We start from the raw sequence: 6000 nt of genomic DNA on the forward strand, positions 1-6000 counted from the left end.
TAAATGTACAGTATATCACTATATTTTTCAGCCTTTAGACAATATTATTTATTTATCAAAATGTATGTTTTGCTCTGAAATGGTTTAAGAGGGTGATTTTATTTCAGTCAGAGCAAAAATCATTTTAACCAAAGATCTATTGTAGCAAATGAGATTCAAAATGTCTATCGCAAGACGTAAAATACAATAAAATTCTAGCTAAAAATAACGGTGATACTTTATATTACAATTCTTTTTATTAATGGTTTATGAAGGGGTTCACTGACTAATAAGTTATTTACAAATGAAAAGCAGCATGCATAAAAAGGGCAACTTTCAACAATAACTACCAAATAGTGAGCCATTTTACCTCTCATGTTATAAATGCTTAATTAATACACTTATTCATACTGATTTTAAATAAAAACATGCTCTGATTAATGAATAATGTCACAATTAAACAAAAATAGACTATTATAATGAGATTAAAAGGAGGGATTATGTCATTTTCCTACAGTCCGCTTTTGTAACGTTCTGGAAGGAAGTCACGAGAGCTGGACCTAGGTGTGGCTAAGGAGTTTAATGAGAAATAAACAAGTACAAAATAACTGGAAAACACAGGAACAAAATAAAACATCCATGATGGGAAACAAGAACATGAACAGGAGGAAACATCTACGAAGGGCACTGGTCATACACGGGAGGTCTAAACACATAACAACTGACAAAGAACAAGCAAACAGCAGGGCATTATATACACAAAGACTAATGAGTTAATGAAACACAGGTGAGGACAATCAAGGACAGCTGGCAGTGATAAAGGCAGGGAATTATGGGAAATGTAGTCCGGGAGGAACAGATGACAGGGGAGAATCACAAGGCAAACAACAGTGAATCATGACAGCTTTGTATTTATATTCATTACAGTAATGTCTCAACTCACTTATGTTGTCACTTTCCTTGTCATATTGAAGTCAAAAGAATAGCGCTACTTCGAGTGCTGTCCCACTTATGTTGTCAGTCCTCTGTAAAAACATGTTTCAGGTCTTCATGCTCATTCACAGCATATATCATATTATAAAGCCTGATGACCATTAACACATACTGAACTTTATTGACATAATTTTCTATTGTTGTCAACTCCTCAATAAATGCTTTACATCATGTCCACTTTAAATTTAGGTACACCTTCATATAGGTTACTAATGTTGAATAAGTGTTATTAAGCATTTAATGTATGCGAGGTAAAAAGGCTCACTATTTGGCAGGGATTGCATGAAAGTCACCCTTTTTGCATGTTCTAATAATTACATATTAATGACTTATAATAAACTTGTAAAGGAACCCTTTTATATAATTAACAAAGGGAACATTCATGTAAAGGGTTCCCAAAATAACAACCTGGTCTCATAGTGAAAACGTGACTCTTCATACATTTTTGCAAAACTTACTTTACGTGTCTCCAGGTACAATTTGCTGCAGATTCCAGGTGAAATGAACAATAGAGGTGATACCACAACTTTGTGTTTTATTCACATTCACTTTTTAATGGCTGATTATGTCTTTATAAATACTTATTTTTCTCTCAATTACTCAGACACTACTATTTTATGATATCAACACACTTTTACTCTAAAATGTATCATTTTTCAAAAGATGCGCTAATGCTTGTATTACAGACCCACCTGCATATATGTATATACACTTATTCCAACATGAATAATTTGCTTGGTGGCTCACCACAAAGAGAACCGTGGTTCAAGACCAGCCATGAACTCAAGCTGTCATGTGACACGAAGTTATGTGATTGCTTCAGAAAATTTGCTTTTTCGTTTCGCTTCTGCATTTTAAAACACTAATGGATAGGTTTAGGCAGTGATTTGGTAAGGATTCTTTTTTTAATGTTTCATTTATATTGTAAGACACTAATAGCTAGGTTTAGCCATTGATTTGGTAAGGATGTCTTTTTTAAAACGTCTCATTTATATTTTAAAACACTATTGGTTAAGTTCAGGCAAAAGTTTTAGGTTATGGAAGTATGTTTTAAAAACATCCATCTAAAATTCACCTTAAAGCCACATCTGAATACGACACCATTTTACACGTTTTTGGCACCCCCAGCTGGACATTACACTGGAAAACTGCAGCCAAACATGTTAAACAGCATGTAAATTATGAATTGCAAAAATGTTGTCATGTTCACATAAATTTCATGAGATCAGGCTGCAAAATAATCAAGGGATGTTTTCCACATTTTTAATGATGTTTTATGCACCAAAATAACAATACATAATAATACAAACAATATGTACCTACATACAAATTTACATCTAAGCAGAAATTTGAGTGTACATTTTTGAGTGATGATGCAAATTAAACTGAATTTTAAATCGATTTATTGAAAAGGACCGTTTGAACTTGCTCATGGAAATGAATCTAACTCACAAACACTAAATATTTTTCTGCTGCTGAATTTTAATTCAGAGATACTAAAACATCTAATTTCCTATGGGTTTGGATTAAAACAAAAGAAAGGGGTTGGCAAATGAATTAATTTAATGCAGCTGTGAATATTCAGCTAATAATCTTATTTTTTGTATGTATTGGAATGGACAACTTACAATGTTTCAGGTTCATGTAAAATCATCATTAATGTATTAGTGTGTGTGTGTATATCTTGGCTTGTGTTTGACTGTGGTGAGGCCGTATGTTGGTGATTAGCTCTGAATAGGTATGACAGATGCTCTGTGAGTACTACACTTCTCCCAGCAGACACACAAGCAGCTTTTTCTCTTTCCCTCATCAACTTCAGTATACCCCAATCTTAACATGCCATATACACCACAGCTAAAAAAAAAAACACAACAGCACAAGCAGTGGCGTAACTACAGGGAGTACACGGTGGGCAGCTGCCCTAGGGCCTGGGGTGAAATGGTGCCCGCAACGGCTGGAAGACAAAAACAACCGAGGTGGAATACGCCACAACCACAATCCCCACAACCAACCCTTGTGATATGTATTTATGAGGGATTAAGCTACTATAAGGATTAATTTATTGGCCCTTGTAACTGTATTAAACAACAAATGGGCAAAATGAATAATTAAAAGTACTAGAGTACAAAGTATAAAGAAACCGTTAATAAGTGATCTTAGAGACATGAATCAACACAGCAATGCAGGATATTAGTTGCATGTGACAACAGTCAATTGTAAACTACAGTTAATACATTTATACAATACATTATACAATAATTAATAGGCTTAATGGTAAAGAAAGAGTGCTGATATTTAGTATAGCAGCACTGGGACGCTTCACTGTTCTCCTTGTCTGTGTTCGTGGTATTCTGAACCTTCGCTTTCCCCCCTGGACTAGAGAGTGAAGTTATGTGATTTTGCCTACAGCAAGGAGCAAGTCTTTTGAATGTGAGTGTTTTCTTGTGGTCCAAGATTGCATTGATTGAGATTTGAGTGAGGGTTGCACAGAGGAGGACAGGGTTTCTCTAATGAGTGCTGAAATGGAAAGAAATGGAAAGCCCAAGGGGGAGCTGGAGCAAAGTGATAATACAGTATAATATAATGTAAAGGTCACTAAAGATCCGATGTATGTAATAATGTTTGGAGAAACACCCATGCATTTAAGAGATTAATACAATATCAGAGTTATTGATATTTCATGATTGATCCACTCATCCCTACAGCTGACCTGTCATGGTGAATGCTTGGCTTTGGCAGACTGCAGAGACAACACTGGAGTTGTCATTTCCGTGCAGTGAGGAAGATGTGGGGGGAGGAGTCCATTTCATCGCCAACACTCCTGGAGTTTCTCTGGAAAAGGTCAAACTCTTCGTCCTCAAGCAGGCATCTGGGAAGTTTGATTTTTAACTTGTTCCCTTGAAATGAGAAATTGTATTTTTAATATTAAACCAGAGACCCTAGTAACAAAGCCAAATTATGAAACTACTGTGAAGAATATGTCAGATAAATGTTCTGAAGAGGAAGCATAGCATTTAACCCTTTCCCCTATGCATTATGTCCTGGTACTGTATGCAAACATTCTAACAACTTTAAAAACAAGCTGCTCACTTTGGGGTGAGCTTTGAGCTGAACCTCAAAATTTTATCTGATGTTACACCAAGATTGCCATTCCTGGATCTCACCTTTCATACGAGTTTTGTAAATCTTTGACAATAAGTCTCAAAGAGAAAATTGAATCAGGTCCATGTTTATCTCTGGAAACAAAGCGATTTTCTTTTGTGTTTCTCTCAGGAGAGGGTTTGTGCATATCTGACTGTTTATAGAGGTACTTGGCATTTTCAGCACTGCACTTATTGAAGCTGGCAAGAGTAATGATATTTAACACATATTTATTTAATACATCAAATGTTTTTGTACTTTCTTGCAGACAGGAAAGAGCTCTTAGATTATCCATTTTTATGAAAGTTAAGAATCGGGCCACCAAACCAACCCAGTAAAGGTCGCTGGAATATGAAAAGAGGAGTGAGAGGTTTTTTTTTTTTTTTTTTTTTTTTGGTCTATTGGACTCTTGAGCTGAGTCTGTATAAATGTGTTTGGAAGCTTTTATTAACACAGCACTATGTAAGATTTTTTAGTTAAAAATGAACAAATTGTCATTATTGATTAAGAACATAAACAATCAGTGTTCAAAACAATGTCCTTACCTTACCCCGATTCATTTCGGTTAGCCTATAAAAATGATTTGTATTTTGAGCTGTCGGGTCAGAATTTGGGGCGAAATCGCTGGCTTAAGTCGTTCCTCTTTGCGTCATGATGTCATGTCCGTAAACACAGAAAAGAAGTACCGGCTGTCACGTGTTCCGGCTGAGGATACTGTTCAGTTCCGGCAGTCACAATCACACAGTTCAGGACAGCATCGCTGCCGTCTGGATGAATGTTAATCTGTTATTCGTTTGGCGAAGTTGTTTAACTGCTATAATGCTTGGAATTGGATACAATATGTTGTCTGGTAGGGTTGTCACATTTTATGAATCAAACATTACCCATGTGTTTACCGATCGCAATCAGTTGTCAGGGGAAGTTACTGTGCATGTTTACTAATACATATGACTTCTGAAATTGACTTCTTGTATATATTATTTTCATGTTTAATAAAGTATATTTTATCCCCATTATTGCTTGTTTTATGTTTTTAGTTTTCAGTGTTATTAGGCCTACAGTTTCACTTGCTTTATCAAATGCCGTGTTCATTTTTTTCAGTTTTTTGTTTTAGTATCAGTTTTACTCTGACAAAAATGACATAAAATTTTAGTCAATGAAAATAATATCTTACTTGATGTGCAAAATGGATGAAAAAGTGTCAAACTGTAACAGACCAAACTTTTATCAAATATTCAAATATTTAGGGAAAAAAAATATATAAACATTTTCTAATGTAAACATGGATCAAACATACAGTATAAATGTACAAACTGTCCTTGTTGTGAAAAACCTGATCCCAGACAGCAAATTTCCTTTGGCACAGCTTTGGCCCAAATAAACAGCTGAAATGTGGCCTGGCTCAGAAAGTGAATGATGCAAATCTGGTACAGATATTTTTGCCAGAACTGAACCAAAACAGTGCCATAACTCCACCAGTAGAAGGCCAAATTAGAAAAGCTTGTGTGGCCCATGCATGGGCCTTATATGCAATTTTTGTTTGGTTGAGTGTGACTGATAGACTAAATGCCAGTATTCTCCCAGAATTTAACCAGAAGAACACCAAGCCTACTCAATACTTTAATTTACTGCACAATAAATCAAACATAAACCACAAAATATTTGAAGTAAAAATAATGTTAAACATTACAGAAGTGTTGATGTTGGCAGGGGTGCATTAACGCACGGGCTTATACGGGCTGAAGCCCAGAGGCCTACAACTCACATGGGACCCATTATTCCCTATTCATGTTCGCAGGAGGAGCGAACCTGTTTAAACGCTTTCAGCGGGAGACACGGTTGTTGACATGGTGACAGTGCGCAACCGTTAAAGGCATCCGTGTAGTG

This window comes from Myxocyprinus asiaticus, chromosome 13 (genome assembly GCF_019703515.2).
Source record: "Myxocyprinus asiaticus isolate MX2 ecotype Aquarium Trade chromosome 13, UBuf_Myxa_2, whole genome shotgun sequence".
Classification (NCBI taxonomy): Eukaryota; Metazoa; Chordata; class Actinopteri; order Cypriniformes; family Catostomidae; genus Myxocyprinus; species Myxocyprinus asiaticus.